Below are 17,754 nucleotides of genomic sequence, written 5' to 3' on the forward strand. Positions count from 1 at the left end.
GTGTCATCGGCATAGCGCATGTTATTTATTAAGGCGTTGTTTAGTTGGATACCAATATTCTTTCCACGTACAGATTCTTCGAATATTTTTTCGGAATATATGTTAAATAAAAGAGGGGACAATATGCAGCCTTGTCTTACGCCTCTTGAAATTGGAACATCGTCAGTTAATTCATTATCTACTTGAATGTTTGCTATCTGTTTCCAGTATAGGTTTTTAATGCAGTTTATGTCACTGTCTTCCAATCCGATTGAAAGTAGGATCTCTATCAATTTATCATGATTTACCGTATCGAACGCTTTTTCGTAGTCTACGAAACATAAAAATACATCTTTTTGTACCTCTCGACAATTTTGTATTAATACTTGTACAGTTAGTAACGCTTCTCGTGTCCCCATGCCTTCCTTGAATCCAAATTGTGTTTGTCCCATGTGTGCTTCGCAGATCGGATAGATTCGTCTATGTATTATTTTCAAAAATATTTTAAGAGCGTGGCTCATTAGACTTATTAGTCTATAGTCGCTGCAGGTCTTCGCATTATTTTTCTTGGGTATTGTGATAAATGTTGATTTGAGCCAATCTTGGGGATATTGTCCTGTTTTATATATATTGTTGAATAGTTTTAAAAGAAGCTTGGTGTTATTTCCGTCTATTAACTTAAGTACCTCGGCAGGTATTTCGTCTGGACCCATTACCTTTTTATCTTTCAGTGACATAATAGCTAGTTGTAATTCATTCTCAGTAATGAGTTGGATAAGGATGTTCGTTGGTGATCGATAAATAATTGCTTAATATATTCTTCCCATAGTTTTTTCTTTTCTGCAGTTTCATAAATTGCTACTTTATTATCATTGTAGATAAATGTTGACGATCTCTTTGGATAAATACCAGATGTCTCTTTTAATTTTTTGTGGAGATTGAAGTCGTCATGAAGTATTTTAAGTCGTTCAATTTCCTGACACTGCTTATTTATTTGCTCATTTTTTGCAGCACGTGTTGCGATTTTAATTTCTTGGTTTATCTCCCAATATCTTTCATAGTTTACATTTTTGTGTTTACTTCTTTCTTTCCGAAGTGCTCGAATTTCATCCGTTATCCATGGATCTTCTTTTTTGCGCATGTTGGTTCCAATTATATTTTTTGTGACATCTTTTATGGATTTTTTCACTTGGTTCCATAGGTTTTCGACATTACATATTGTTGCATTTATTTCAATGAGATCGGCATTTAATTGTTCCTTTATCGTTTGTTTCGTTAATGGGTCATTCAGTTTTTCAATATTGATTCTTGGTTCCGGCTTTTTCTTGCGAGTGGTAGCAAGTTTAATTCTTAAATTGCACATTAAAAGGTTATGGTCTGAGGGGACATCAGCACCAGGGTAGGTAGTACATTTGGACACACACGTACAGTACCTCTTATTTATCAAAATGTAGTCTATTTGGTTTCTCACTATGTTGCCATTATTATCCTGAGGTGATTTCCACGTATAAAGTCGCCTAGGGTGAAGACAAAATAATGTGTTGGTGATTTTGTATTTATATTCTTGGCAAAACTGAATCAATTTCTCTCCTCTTTCATTCCGTTTTCCCAGTCCGAATTTGCCTGTAACTTCAGCTGTTATTTCTTGCCCGACTTTGGCATTAAAATCCCCTTGGATTATTGTGATGTCGTGCGGTTTTGTCATTTTCAAAAATTTTTCCAAGTCGTTGTAGAACTGTTCTATTTCGTCGTTATTACTATCAGAGGTGGGTGCATAAACTTGTATTATGTTTATATTAATTGGTTTTCCAGATATTTTCACCATCATGACCCTATCTGATATTGGAACCCATCCAGTGACGCTGGCAGCTATTTTGTTCTTGATCAGAATTGCGTCACCTCTTTTATGAATTCCTTCAGGATTTCCGGAGTGATAAACTTTTATATCATGAGATACAAATTCTCCATATTCGGTCCACCAAGTTTCACTAATGCCCAGCACATCTATCTGTAACCTTTTCATCTCGTTTATGGTATTGTCCAATTTCCCAAGTTCGTAAAGACTTCTGACATTCCACGTTCCTACGTTTAGTTTGGTTTTACCTCCGGGGATTCTTAGCACCCTCGAATTGCCGGAGACTGAGGGCCGTTTGTTATTTCCTGTATTTATTGTAATTGTATGGTTTTCAAGGGATTATACTTCAGTGGTTTCCCGTTGCCTTCTGAAGGGTTTATAGTTTTCCTTCTTTTTTGTTCAGCCGTTCCTCTGGAATACAGACGCTGTTTGTAGCCGCCCAATATGGGTCAGACGCTACCGATGAAAATGGAATGTGCTTGGCTTGCTCCAAACCGATATTCACATTTCGCTATGTGTGTGCCGCTTTCGCAGTTTCTGCTACGCCACCCACTCTCCAAAAGCGACCATATTAGTCGACTCGACATCTGACCGCCAGTGATACTAAGGGACCAGCTGCAGTCCCTTTTTGCTGTCCAATTTTTTCACCCTTCTATAAATTATTTATGAATAAAATCGTCTTGTAAATTCAACATGAATCTATATATATAAAAATGGTGTAAAAAATGTATAGTAATTCATAAAATGAGAACGGCTAGACCGATTTCTGTAAAATTTTTTGTCAGTTATTCGTATTTTGGAGGAGAAGGTCTTTACGGAAGAAAATTTTGGAAAATCTCTCTCGAAAAGTCGGAAAATTGGAAAAATCAAAAATTGAGTTTTTGTATGAAATTTTATTCCTTAATAGCGAGACGAAGTTCGCCGGGTCCGCTAGTTGGTAATAAAATAACAAACGTTTTCTTGCAAAAGGGTAATGCCAATCTAGATTTAAAGTTATAGGAGTAGGGGTCCAATAAAATAAATATGCCTTTAGGACTAAGGTAGGAGTGGGTAAAGAGGTGATTTCTTAAAAACATCTGAGAAATTCTAAATGCTTTAGCTTCTGTTGAGACAACATTCCTTTTCAGTGTTTTTTTTTTTTTAATTTTGATGGGGTCATAGTATTTTTTTTTTTTGCCACATTTGGTCCACATAAATTTTAGTAAGTTTTTTTAGGGAGTCTACAATTAATACTTGTATACTAAACGTGCATTGGTTGGAAGTTCCCGACTGCAGCTACCTTTAAATGGCTCCCGCTGTCTTCTTGTAACCAAAGGTTCAAATACATCCTAGATGTCAAATAATATTCGTGTACGTTACAGTATTTTGCGCCCAGCACATGGGGCCTGGAAGATTATTGAATACCGGCTCTAGTTCCGTTTTTTTTAGATTTCAATATTTTCGGAAGTTATCAATTTGTTGTTATTTTGAGATGTGTTGTCATAGAATACTTGTAAGATTTCTTCTGGATTTTCGTCATTTGGAGTTTACTTCGAATGAATGACCGAAGACTGAACTACAACATTTTCTGTTTCAACCTGTTTCTAGTGAAAACAAATTGTTAACATGTCTTCGTTTTAGTATCTTTCCTATATGTTATTACATTTTTGACTTAGAAATTAGCGCCTTTATCGGCAGATGGAAATGCATTAATTTTGCTAATGGCGATTTAATGACCTCTGTTGAAAAGACGAGAGTTTAACATCTAAACTCTAAGCTGGTGTGTTATTTATAATAAGATTTTTAAATGATATCAAAAATTCTATAGACCAGTATTATTTGCCTTTGTCTTAATAGTAAGCGTTTTATCACTTCTTCTATTTCAAGCATTACCTAGCAAGAAACGTTAAAATCTTAATGAAAATTTTTCTTAAAATCTTTCTAATTATATCAAATATTTTCACCACACATATCACATACTGATATTATTGTTTCAAGTTGGAATACATATTCTAAATTTTCTTTGAAATTGTGCCAACAAAAATTTGTTTATAAACGGTTACACACTGTTTATATTTAACAATATAGATACAAGTTTTTGACAAATAATTTATTTTTTGCATCCTAAAGATGGCAGAACAAGCACCTAATACACCAGAAGACTCGTCTTCTGCTCCTAGTAATTCGGTATCATATGCATGCCGTATTTGTAATGCACAAATGTGCGAAGGACAAGATTGCTTGATAATAAGTCAATGCCTACACTCTTTTCACAGAGACTGCATTGAATCCCATTTGTCAAATTCTGCACAATGTCCTGTGTGTCAGCATCCTTGCCAGCTCAATGACCTAAGGACTTACGTTGTCACACCCAAAAGACTCGTATTAATAATTCAAACCAAGGGGCAAGGCAACAAATCTACAAGAGGAAGAGGGGCAATGTCCCGCACTTATAATACCAGAAGTGTTGTTAAGAATTTATTTTCTGGCCTGCAATTGACGTCTGTCAATAATGAAGCAAATTCACATACAGAACCACAACTAGGTTCAAATACTGGAAGTGCTGGCATTAATTTATTCTCCGACCTTCAAAACATATATTCTAATAATGTAGTAAACCAACGTCCAGAACCACAACAAGGTTCAACGCAAAACAATAATTCTTTGAATAATGATAATTTTATCTTATCACCATTCCCATCCAATGTTAGTCAAACTGGTGGAAATCCTCCCGCCATCGATTATGCTGAAATCAATCGGATGATTGAAACTAGCATAGCCAGAATTTTACAAAATTTAAATCTTACTCAAAACTCTTCAGGGACATCCAACAATTCTAACCCACAACCTTCTGGAAATAATAATAATAATCCTGGAAATAATAAAACTAGTGGTAACACCCCAGGTTCTACTGCCAATGGCGGCAGTGTCCCCAATCAAACCAATAATAGTATTCCACATCCTATAGCAATGCCAATAATTCACAACCTCATCAACCCCCTATTCTTAATACAACTTCTAATTTGTCTAACGCAACCAGTTTCAGCAATTTGCATGCAGATAGAGTTACGTCTATCATAAATAATTGGAACCTCAAATTTGATGGTTCTGCAAACGGTCTAAATATACAGGCATGTCACAGAAACGAATTCCGAACAAAAGTGGAATTAATTCCGTATTTAGCTTCTTCAGAAATCGAAAAACAAAGAATTTTTCGGAATGAAAGCACTTTTGATTTTGCAAACGGAATTGTATTTTTATTTTTTTCACTTTAAAGTACTCTAAAAACACTTAGAAGTAATAAAATGTTGCTTTGTTAACAAATTTACATTTAATTTCATATTTAAACTAAGTAATGAAGCTTTCCGATTTTATAAAATCGATCGGAATGTGAAGAAGCTAAAACAAAAACAATCGAAATGAAATTACGGAATTGAAACCATTCCGATCGGAATCTGTGACATGCCTGATAGACGAATTTTTGTATAGGGTCACAACCCTTACCGACGAAACTTTTGATGGCGACTTTTCTCTTATCTGCAAAAAGCTCAATACATTACTGGCTGGAAAAGCGCGTGAGTGGTACTGGCGGTACCATAAATTGGTCAAGACCATAACATGGGAAGAATTTTGAATGGCTATTAGAGGGCAATACAAGGACATGAAGTCCTCATTCGATCTCAGAGAAGAACTGAGAAACCGAAAACAGAAACCCGCGGAAAGTTATGACAACTTTTTCGATGCACTGTCTATGTTTAGAGTAGTTTATCATTATCATCCTAATTTAAGAATTTGAATTGTAATTTAAAAACAAAATGAATTTTTATTTATATTGTCATTATCTGAATTTTATAATGACCTTTTATATCGATAAATACAACTATGAGTTAATTCCTTTCATTTCATAATAATATGGCAACAATTGTAATCTATGTTTTATCCGTGCTTTTGTTCGGCCTTTCTCTTGTGGTTGCCGATGGGCAGCATGACAAATGACTTTTTCTTCTGGATTTAACACTCAAGCCGACAACAGCACGGATCGCACTTTAAGATCTCAATAACTCACAATAAACAACAAAGAATATGTAAGTTTGAATTCCGAACATATCTTCTCTTGTCATTAAAAGTCGACAGAATTCCTTAAGTAATCCACTTCTCAGGACCTTAGTCCTAATCCTACTGCGTTTTCCCATTAGAACCTTAGTTCTACACTTCGAACATTTGCTCAACCAACTAGAACCTAAGTTCTACTTCGATACGTATTTTCTCGTCATATTATGAGAGCTTTTACATTAATCATGGTCCTTCGAAAATTCAATGAAATCAGCCTATGAAATCACGTTCATTAATCCAAATTAAAACAAAAAACAAAAAAAAGAATTGTAAAATTCGCCATAATTCTAATATCCAAATAATTGGATTCCGTATCACACCTGCTGAACACCATTGTTATCACAACTGGATTTGACAGCAGTACGGTAACACGATCATCGTTATTGTGAATTGTCATTTTTCTTGACATTCGCAAAAAAAAATACATTTCTATCACATGGCAGACAAAATTTACAAGTAATATTTTCGCAAATTATAAAGGAAAACATATAATCCATATCTTCAAAAAACACAAAAAAAACAGCAACAAAATAACTTTTGCAGTTTGGCCGCAAAATAAATTGTGGTTAATTATTGGGAGGAAAACATCACTACTTACCGAACATAACCACAATTTAAATGAACAGAGAATTCCAGACAATTACTCACTCGCAAACTTAAGCGAGCACACTGCCTGGACATAAGCATTTTTATAGCGTAGAACAGGCCAACCCTTCAACAAATCAATTACTAAGCAATTCCTATCTTTTGCAATCTTTGGAAGATAAGAGGAAGTTGTTCTGGTGTTTGGTGCACTCTGTCCTAATCAGATTGCAAACACTGTTAACAACATTCACCCAGTGTCTACTTCCACATAAAACCTCAAGTTACCAAAATTGTGCCCACCATCAGAGAATTGTCCGACTACAGTGAAGTCGGAGACAATTAATACGCAAAAAACTAAAGTGATGTTCTTCGGGAACGTGCAGGATGACTCAATAAATGTTTCCATTTATAGTACGTCTATAAATGTTGTAAGCTCCATGAAGTGTCTTGGTTTGTTTCTTGATAGTGCTTTAGTGTTCGACGTGCATGTTAATTCTTTAGTGTCCAAGGTAAACTTCATTTTAAGGAAGTTATATTGTTTGGACTTAGTTCTGCCTAAGAACATAAGAATTCAATTGGCTCATGCACTCATAATGCCTCATTTTGTGTATTGTATTGAGGTTTTAGGGGGTAGTCGTGGTTTTGTCTTACGAAAGTTAAAACTTCTGTTCAATAAAGTTATGCGCTATGTTTATCATGTTAGATGTCGTGATCATATTTCTCTGTATGTTAAAGAGTTCCTTGGTTGCACATTTGATAATTTTGTGAGTATTAGATCAATGTTATTCTTCTATAAGGTACATAAAATGCATACACCTTCTACTGTATTAGACCTTTTTACATTCTCCAGATCGGAGAGGAACAAACAAATACATGTGCCGTGTTTGACTCCATTGTTGGAGAAGTCTTTTCTTGTAAGAGTATCTCGTGTATTTAACACTTTGCCACCAGAGCTTAAGGTATTTAATTCCTCTTTAAATTGTTACAAACGAAAGTTATATGAGCATTTTAATAGCAGTGTAATATGAAATTCATGGTTTGTTATGTTAATTTGTTATCGAACTATAATTGCATGGCTGGTTTAGAACTTTTGCTTTAACATTGTATTCATTTGTTAGATTTATTGTTTTAAGAATCAGATCATTGTTAAATTTAAGTTTTTGAGAGTAGTAAATGTATAGTGGTTTTTGGAACCGATCATGGCCCTATGGGCTAGGTTTTTACATGAGCATAAATAAATAAAAAAAAAAAAAAAAAAAAAGCAAAAACCATCCATAAATAACAACAGTTCTGTGTCGTACATACATCATAGATCCATTCTCTCAGAACAAACAACGTCATCAAGATCTGCTACCAAGGAACAGTACAAGATTTTCGCCGAGTTTCTCTGCAGAATTTCCAATCTGTGGAAAGGGAAGTTGCACAAATTTACATAGGTTCGTTCACATCAGAACCTTGGGAAGCTTTTGGTGTGCTTCTTCAAACTCGGAAACAAAACCTATGTAAGCTTTGGTGAGCATATTCACACTTGGGTTTGAAACTATCCCTTCAATTACGGCAGGTATAAAAAGTTCTGAGATAACAAAATTTCAAACGTAGAATCCAAAATTTATAATTCTCCTGTTTTCCCATTATAATAGGTTAATAATTGTGCTCAGTGACTTTTTCGAACTATAGATTCACAGAGTGCTAGTTTGCAAAGTTTTCTGTGAAAAAGTCAAGCACAATAACACCACCAACAGCGCCAAATGCTTATTGTGGACATTGAGGTAACATTTGGAGTTCTAGCAACATCGACTTAAATCGCAGTTACATTCCCAATTTGTCATCACTCTCAAAACTGTGGAAACATTGACTCAACATCTAGTAATTCAAGCAACATTGAGTTTTGTCGCTGCTACATTTCTGACTTGCACCCTTGGAAACATTGCATCAACATCTAGTATTTCAAGCAACATTGATTTTAGTCGCTGTTACGTTTCCAATTTGCCATCAGTATCAACATTTGGGGATTGCACATCAAGTGAGAATTACGTCAGTCAACCAGTGAGAGCACATTTCACTACTCCAAGAAAAAGAAGAGATTGACACCGCCATCGTCTTCAAAGTTGTGAATAATTTCTCTCTGCCATCAATTTCGGAGCACTGATGCTCGGATGGACATCCTGTAAACAACATACCCCGCCAACAGCAAAGAAAACGAGAATAACGTTTCCAAGAGCTCTCCGGATAAATAAACATACAAGACGGCCTTTACTTAATTACGAAGCAACAAGGTTTGAACTCCACGGAGACACGTAAGTCCATATTTACGAATGTATTCTTGTGTACCTCATACACATCATTTCAACCCGCAATCATAGCCATATTCCCACTTGCCATAAATAACTAACATTAAAGATCACATATGTTCTATAAAAAAGTAACTGAAACATCAACAATTGCAACGTATGCACATGCATACAATTTGGAAAAGAACTGTTCGATACTTTGTCAACCTTGCATCCAAAATTTGTTCAATCCTGTATTCATTCCATATCTTGCATTGTGAAGATTAATTTACACTTCTACTGAAATTACAGAAAAAAAATCAGGTTTATATCTGTAAAAATATAACTATTTTAATAACCTTTTTGTGGCACGAACAGTTTGAATATCGCCTTTGTAAATCCCTTTACATACTCATTTCATTAAAAGTAAAAACATTTAAATATACGTAAACGAAGGTTATTTTCAACGTCATTGGGAAAGGCTGTTGCACACCTTTTGGACATAAGAAGGGTTAAATATACATCTCGTTAAGTAAACAAACTCTAATATAGTTGAGCAACACACTCTGTTAATCGCAGAGAAATTATGTTTGCATCTGGTTAGACACACGCTGTTAATTACAGTGGGAGTAGCTTTCAGTAATTTTACTCTCCGCAGGGTCTGTTAACAATACCCTGTTCTCTCCCTGCAATTCTCTATGTACAAAAGAATTATTTCTTTCACAAATATACGTTAAATTGAGGACGTTATTTTGCAAAACATGTAACAGGGAAAGTATCTCAAATCGCAAACATCTGATGCCATATATCAATTAGTGTCGTATAATATATTCCATAAGCGCTTGTTGGCTTTAATTATTGAGAAATAACGTGTTTGGGAACAATTGTGAAATATATGTACATGCATATGTTCATATGAAGAGATCAATGAACAACATTAACAGCATAACACAAGGTTATTCAGCAAAGTTTAGACAAATGTAAATGTGAATGAAAGAGAAGTTTTCTTCCCCATTTGAAATCATTTCACAACACCACTCCACAAACCCTGTTAAGGTCTTAACAAGTAAAACTTTGTCTGTCAACTTAAAGAGTTTTTTATTCATTTGATAAGGGAGTAACAGCAGAATATTTCTCTTTTATCTACATTCTCAATGAGCGTACTATCTGTTTAAGCTGGCTGTTGAAGAAACGAAACACTTCCAATATATTTTAATGCTTATCTATGAATAACAAAAAGTGCAAAATCACACTGAAAAATACCATTTAATTGCGTTTTCAGAGAGAGAGAGTTTTCTGCCTACTTGGAGAACACATTTTTTACTTCATGTGGAATAGATAAAGTTGCCACTCAAATGAATTACATTGCTTTTCTGTAAATAAATTTGGTGACACACTCATGGAATATGTCTAGCAGCTCCAGATCTCAAGTTCTGGTAACAAACGAAAATTAAATTTGCAGCACAACATCTATTGCTCTATTGCTTTTACTGGCGTTAAATAATATCAAATTATAACCACTACTGTTGGAACTGAAGTCCCTTTATTCAAATCTCTTCTCTTTAATTTATTTACTGAACTTATCTCTTTTCATTTGTTTGGTGATTTTGTCAATCACGCTACTACATATTCCACTGATACAGTTGTACTTTTCTACCAGGGAAGACCATACAGATTTGCGTTATTTTTGTTCACAATATATGTTATACGAAATACATATATTGAATTAGAACAATTATATAGCGATTTTCCAAGGATTCTAAGAACAAACTGTTAACACACTTTGATATTTCAATAAATTCGGCGGAAATCTCTTTGCCAAAATGGAAAATGCACAAAGCGATTTCATTTTTGACTCTGATGATTTAATTATGTTTACATCTGCCCTTGATAAGATTCCCACTACCGAACATACAGATTCTTCACTAGATGTTGTTCTGCAAGATCTAAGTGAAAGATGGGTAAATGTTCAAAAGTCGTATCGGAAAATTTTCACGTATGCCAAAGAAATCGATGAAAAATTTAAGGAATCAGCCCAAGAAAAATATTCCGCATGTACCAAAGCCTTTCACTTCTCTAAGGCTAAACTACTAGACTTACAAAAAACTCTAAAAACTCAAAAGCCCTCATTCCGGGATATGTTCACAGCGGTCTACATTAATCATGCCAAACTAACATCTGTACAAAAGCTCCATTATTTACGTCTAAAGGTTAAAGGTCCCGCTGCAGGCATTGTTCACAAATATAAGTTGTGCGAAGAAAATTTTTCACTAGCGTGGGAAGCTCTTAATTCTCGCTATGAAAATAAGAGAATTCTAGTGGACAATCAACTCCGAATTTTGTTCAACTTAAAAGTAATAAATTCTGAGAGCAGTGAATCCCTACAAAGAATACAGACATCAATAAATGATTGCCTAGCAGCCTTACTGGCGCAAAATATCGCAACCAAGGACTGGGATCCTATTCTCGTCTATTTATGTTCCACCAAACTACCTCATGAAACTTTATCCCTGTGGGAACAATCCCTTAAATCCCATAGAGAATTACCCAAGTGGGAAGATATGAACGAATTCTTATCGAATAGATACGAAGTTGTCGAAAGACAGAAACGGTTCAAAAAAGACAGATATTAACACTTTCCAAACTGAAAGCGTCATACAAATTGAGTGTAAGCTTTGTGGAAGTAACCATGCCCTTAAAAACTGCTCACAATTTCTTCAACTAAGCCCTACAAAACGTAATCAGTATGTTTCTCAAAACAAAATCTGTCTTAATTGTCTTTCTTATAAACATTTACGGAAAGATTGTAAAAGCAAATTTGTTTGCATGGAGTGCAAACGAAATCATCATACATTGCTACACTTTCCCAGTTCAAAATCACAACAAAATTCCCAAAATAATACTAATGCAAACTTTGTCAGCACATCAACCCACAACTTCTCTGATGATATTCCTACCAGTTCTTCCCAAGGTGGAGAGCCATCAGTTCTTCAAGCATCTACACATATGGTTACAAACAATAATAATTCTACAAACGAAAATATTTTATTGCCTACCGCAATTGTTACAATTCGTCATAATGGCGATTTACAGCCCGTGCCTTTTTAGATCAAGGATCTGAAAGGTCATTCATTTCAAAAAGGTTACAACAACATCTCCTACTCCCTACAGAATGCAAAAACTATCAAATACGGGGTTTAGGGGGGCAAATTGTAGCTAATTCCAATTTATTATGCACTCTTTCCCTATTTTCTGAACTTTATAATCGTGCAATCGACATGAAAGCTATTGTTGTAAATAAAGTTACTCGTCTGTTACCTAGTTTTTTCATGACTAAATCTGACGTAGCCCTAGAAGGATTGGAAGGTTTAAAGTTGGCAGATCCAAATTTCCATTCACCTAGTCATGTTGATTTACTTCTAGGAAGTAATGTAATCCCAAGTCTATTACTAGACGGGGTAAGGAAAATTGGTCCATCTCTCGTTGGACAATCTACCATCTTTGGTTGGATCATAAGTGGCTCAGTCCCCACTGAGACAGTTTCCTCCTTTTCAATTGAGACGTCGGATGATCCTGAGGTTTCTCTTAGCCAACAACTCAGAAAATTCTGGGAACAGGAAGAAATTCCCGAAAAAAGTCATCTATCTGCTAACGATGAATACTGCGAATCACTATTTAAAAAAACCACCGTGCGAACTGCCGATGGTCGCTATATGGTTCGTCTCCCCTTCAAAAGCAATTATCAGGTTGAAACACCTACATATATCACCCTCTAGAACTCAAGCCCTAATACAATATGTTAGATTGGAACAATCTTTCAAAAACAAACCTGAAATGGCAAAAGCATACAATGACGTATTGCAAGAATATATCTCACTAAACCACATGAAACCCACAAATTCTACAGAATGTTTAACAAATGGTTCATCCAATTCGTTCTATTTGCCACATCATGCAGTTTTAAGACCGCAGAGTGTTAGCACTAAGTTGCGTGTCGTATTCAACGTATCAAAAAAATCTCATTCAGGATATTCTCTAAATGATACTCTACATGTCGGTCCCACTCTCCAATCCGACTTGTTAACGTTGATACTTCGCTGGCGTTTCTATAAATACGCTTTTAATGGAGATATTGAGAAAATGTATCGTCAGATACTTGTACATCCCGAAGATTCCAACTTTCAAAAAATTCTTTGGCGCCCTTCTCCAACCTCGCCCATAACAGATTATTCCTTAAAACAGTAACATTCGGAGAGAATTGTGCCCCATACTTAGCTATGAGAACTCTCCTCCAATTAGCAGATGATTCAGTGGAATTATATCCCCAAGCATCACAAATTATTAAAAAAGACATGTATGTCGACGATGTTCTCTCTGGAGCTCATAGCCCAGAAGCCGCTATAGATTCCCTATCTCAATTAATATCGATGCTAAATTCAGCAGGCTTTCCTTTAAAGAAAATTACTTCTAACGATCCTGAAATATTGAATTCCGTCCCAGAAGAAAACATTTTGAATTCAAAATTTTTGAAGTTCTACGAAACTAGTGGCACTAAAACACTAGGCGTTCAGTGGAACGCAATGCAGGATATTTTCTTTTATAAAGTCGAAGCCCCTTCAACGACTAACTCTATTACAAAACGACAAATTCTATCAATCGTTTCAAAAGTTTTCGATCCCGCTGGCTGGATATCTCCAGTAATCGTAGTAGCCAAAATTATGCTTCAACAGTTATGGATAGAAGGCACACAATGGGACGAAAACGTTAAGCCTCACACATTGCAAAAGTGGAACCAATTTGCAGAATCAATAGCTCAAATCTCTCAATTCCATATCCCTCGCTGGGTAAATTTCTCCCCTACCTGTATTTCTCAAATACATGGATTTTGTGACGCCTCTGAGAAGGCTTTTTGTGCTGCTATTTATCTTAGAGTAAGTCTTGGAAGTTCTATTCACACACAATTGCTTGTATCAAAAACCAAAGTAGCTCCAATAGATCCGGTAAGTCTTCCTCGTCTAGAGCTCTGTGGAGCAGTTCTTCTCTCACAGTTAGTTAAGCACATTACAGTCGGACTACCATTGCATAATTACGAAATATTTCTCTGGAGCGATTCTTCAATTACACTTAGCTGGTTAGACAAGCCTCCGCATACTTGGAAAACCTACGTAGCTAATCGAGTTGCAAAAATCATTCGAAACGTTGGTAATAATTCCTGGCGTCATGTCCGATCGAATGATAACCCAGCAGACTTGGGGTCTCGTGGTTGCACTCCAGAAGAACTCTTCAACAGTTCGTTATGGTGGCATGGCCCAAACTGGTTGAGCAATCCTCCCGAAGAATGGCCTAAAAGCCCTCTCATAAATGAAGAGCCCCCTGAAGCTCGGAAAATCGAAGTATTCCATACATCGCAATCCGACGAAGATTTTCTAAAGCGATTTTCACGTTGGGATAGAGCCATTCGTGTTATTGCCTACGTACTAAGATTCTATAAAGCTGCTCGTAGAATGACTAATTACCACTCTCATTTAATATCTCACGAAGAATTCTTAGAAGCAAAAACTCGAATGATTAGATTAGCACAGCAGCAATATTACAGTCGCGAATACTTTGGACTCAAACAATCGAATAAAGTTCATAAGAAAAGCTCGCTATTTCCTCTCAACCCTTTCATCGATAAGCAAGAAATTCTTCGGGTAAACGGAAGAATTTCGAACTCGGATCTCCCCTACAACTCACGTCATCCCATAATACTTCACAAGGATGCGGAATATACCAAATTATATATCAGTTTCATCCACGACGTTTTGCTTCATGCAGAAAATAGTTTAATGTTACGATCCCTTCGCGAAGAATATTACATCTCTCGGCTGCGATCATCAATTAAAAAATGTATACGGAATTGCAAAACATGCATTATTTACAAGCAGAAAGTTCAATCCCAAATCATGGCAGCCCTTCCCTTAGAGAGAAGCACATTTCACTCCCGTTTTCGTACACAGGACTAGACTTTGCCGGCCCATTCTCCACAAAAACTTCCAATGTACGACAAGCAATCTACCAGAAAAGTTATGTCTGCGTATTCGTGTGTTTTAGCACGAAAGCTATTCACCTAGAATTGTGCTCAAGCCTTTCCTCTGACTCATTTTTATCTGCATTCGTGCGCTTCGTGGGTCGCCGAGGGTTACCTCTGAAGGTAATGTCTGACAACGGAACAAATTTCGTTGGAGCTGAAAAGAAGTTGCGATACGAGTTCACACTATTTTTAAAAAGTACTGCGGAAGACGTAGTTAAAAAGTACACACCCCAAGGTCTTCAATGGTCGTTTATCCCTCCAAACGCACCACACATGGGAGGGTTGTGGGAAGCAGGTGTTAAGTCATTTAAATCTCTCTTCAAAAAAGTTGCTCAAAACCAAAAATACACGTTTGAAGAGTTTAATACGTTGCTCGTACGTATTGAAGCAGTACTGAATTCCCGCCCTTTATCCCCAATGACTGATAACTCTCATGATCTATTAGCTTTAACACCGGGACATTTTTTACGAGGTGCTCCACTCGTAGCGTTGCCCGAACATTCCTCCGACGATTTATCCCCCACCGATAGATGGGAAAAACTTAAAACTCAACAACATCAATTTGCTCGTCGATGGAAAAATGAATACATCACAGAATTACAGCGCAGATATAAATGGCAATCCACTACCGAGAATATCGAACTTAATCAACTAGTAGTAATAAAAGATGACCAGTTACCACCTTGCGAATAGAAACTTGGTCGAATAAAGAATCTACATTATGGTATTGACGGCATGGTAAGAGTAGTGGACATTCGTACCGCTACGGGAATCATAACTAGAGATATAACTAGATTATGTCCCCTCTTCTCTCATAATGATCATAATTAATCAAAATATATTCTAACATTCTCATCTCATTACCTTGAACATTCATTCCCTTGCTGTTACACGACATTTGGTTATATCACAGAAATAACTAATTCATTTCCTTTTTAACAGGGCACCCCGTAATCCTCAAATTCACAAATGCCTTGTTTGCGAACGTTTCCACTCATTAAGATTTTGTAGGAAATTCCTGGACATGGATATTGGACAACGTAGGAGAGAAGTACGACGCCTAGGGTACTGTTTCAATTGCCTTGCTCGGTCCCATAAAAGTTATGAATGTCCATCCGAAGACGCGTGTGCTCGATGTGGCGAAGAGCACCACACTTTACTTCACCTTCCTTCGGTACAAACGTTCACATACGATCAAATTCTGCAGGGTCAGAGAAGTTCGCTAAGAAGTTCATAAAACCATCAGCGTTATCGGGTAGATGACCGAATTAGCACATCGGCAAGGTCCAATTCCACACAAAGCGTAGGGAGGAGATTCCGTAATTTAGAAAGAGGAGGAAGGGTCAATTCTACAGAGGAAAGAGTTCGCACTCCAGTAAGAAGAGAAAGGTCTAATTCCACAAACATCGTTGAGAGGTCACAGAATATGATGAAACGACGTAGACTTTTACAACAGGCTATCATGGCATTAAAGCGTTTGAATGGAACTTTTGATGATTGACCCATGTCAAGAGGCGGGAGGATGTTTAGAGTAGTTTATCATTATCATCCTAATTTAAGAATTTGAATTGTAATTTAAAAACAAAATGAATTTTTATTTATATTGTCATTATCTGAATTTTATAATGACCTTTTATATCGATAAATACAACTATGAGTTAATTCCTTTCATTTCATAATAATATGGCAACAATTGTAATCTATGTTTTATCCGTGCTTTTGTTCGGCCTTTCTCTTGTGGTTGCCGATGGGCAGCATGACAAATGACTTTTTCTTCTGGATTTAACACTCAAGCCGACAACAGCACGGATCGCACTTTAAGATCTCAATAACTCACAATAAACAACAAAGAATATGTAAGTTTGAATTCCGAACATATCTTCTCTTGTCATTAAAAGTCGACAGAATTCCGTAAGTAATCCACTTCTCAGGACCTTAGTCCTAATCCTACTGCGTTTTCCCATTAGAACCTTAGTTCTACACTTCGAACATTTGCTCAACTAACTAGAACCTAAGTTCTACTTCGATACGTATTTTCTCGTCATATTATGAGAGCTTTTACATTAATCAGTCTACAATAGCTGACAGATTTCCCAGGCCTTTGTTAGAAGAAGAGTTCATTGAGATAATTGCCAGGAATTTACGGCCAGAGATACGACAAGATCTCTTATACGTACCTATAATGTCGTTGTCGCACTTAAGAAAACTTGTGCAAATGCGCGAGAATATCTTAAGTGACGAATACGTAAGGAAGACCTTGTCTCAACGTAACCCCATTCCTGCCGCAATTCACCGTAGAGTGGTTTCTGAACTAGATCAGGATCCATTCATAAATTCAGAACAAGAATATATTGTGGAAGCTGTTCAAAGAACCGAGTCTAACTTTAAATGTTGGAACTGTGATGGCTCTGGTCATCATTGGCAAGATTGCCTTGAGACCAGAACTATTTTCTATTACGGCTGCGGTACAAAGAACGTGTACAAGCCCCAGTTCAAAAAACATGAGACCCATGGGCCCTCAAAAGGAACAAATATAAACGAGGGACGCTCATTGGAATTAACTAAAGTTTTTAAACCAACAATAACCCCGAATTCTAAACTGGAATATAAAATTCCAAACCTTACCAAAACAACTGATATTCAAAAACTTACAAATACAAAATCAGATGCCGATCCGGAACGGAACCATCTTCATTCTGACCCAAATAAAATCGTCAGCCTTAAAAGACCACATATCTCTCCGAAGATTACTGCCGATGTACCAAATAATGTCATTTTCCCCAAGCTTCCTCTCCACAAGCGTTGGGAAATGTACATTAAACGGAGAAACGAAATCTTTAACGTTTCTTCCTTAGATTTTCCTAAAAAACCAGAGAGATCTACTCTTCGTCTACGAAGAT

The 17,754-nt window shown here is 36.3% G+C and overlaps 1 long non-coding RNA gene across 1 annotated transcript; it reads left to right on the forward strand.

Moving 5' to 3' along the window:
• The first annotated feature begins 7,823 nt into the window (after positions 1 to 7,823).
• LOC141406301 (uncharacterized) lies at positions 7,824 to 16,728 on the forward strand. The gene is made up of 3 exons (XR_012413356.1): positions 7,824 to 8,072; positions 8,152 to 8,808; positions 15,797 to 16,728. It is a non-coding gene; the product is annotated as an uncharacterized lncRNA (long non-coding RNA).
• The last annotated feature ends 1,026 nt before the right edge of the window (positions 16,729 to 17,754 follow it).

The sequence above is a fragment of the Musca autumnalis genome, unplaced genomic scaffold (genome assembly GCF_047663935.1).
Source record: "Musca autumnalis isolate F117 unplaced genomic scaffold, ASM4766393v1 scaffold_5, whole genome shotgun sequence".
NCBI lineage: Eukaryota > Metazoa > Arthropoda > Insecta > Diptera > Muscidae > Musca > Musca autumnalis.